Below are 506 nucleotides of genomic sequence, written 5' to 3' on the forward strand. Positions count from 1 at the left end.
CTGGGACCACAGGCACCCGCCACAACGCCCGGCCATTTTTTTGGTTGCAGCCATCATTGTTGTTTGGCGGGCCCGGGCTGGGGATTCGAACCGGCCACCTTAGGTGTACGTGGCTGGCGCCTTAGCCGCTTGAGCCACAGGCGCTGAGCCCCAACTATTTTTTGGTTGTAGTTGCCATTGTTGTTTTGCAGGCCCAGGCTGGATTTGAACCCAACACCTCTTGTGTATGTCGCTGGCACCCTAGATGCTGAGCTACAGGTGTCGAGCCCACATTTTAGTTTTTTTTTTTTTGGAGAGACAGAGTCTCACTTTATTGCCCTCAGTAGAGTGCCATGGTGTCACACTGCTCACAGCAACCTCCAACTCCTGGGCTTAGGCAATTCTCTTGCCTCAGCTTCCCAAGTAGCTGGGACCACAGGTGCCCACCACAACACCCGGCTATTTTTTTGGTTGCAATTTGGCTGGGGCCGGGTTTGAACCTGCCACCCTCAGTATATGGGGCTAGC

Source organism: Otolemur garnettii, unplaced genomic scaffold (assembly GCF_000181295.1).
Source record: "Otolemur garnettii isolate 467f Iridium unplaced genomic scaffold, OtoGar3 scaffold00022, whole genome shotgun sequence".
NCBI classification, from domain to species: domain Eukaryota; kingdom Metazoa; phylum Chordata; class Mammalia; order Primates; family Galagidae; genus Otolemur; species Otolemur garnettii.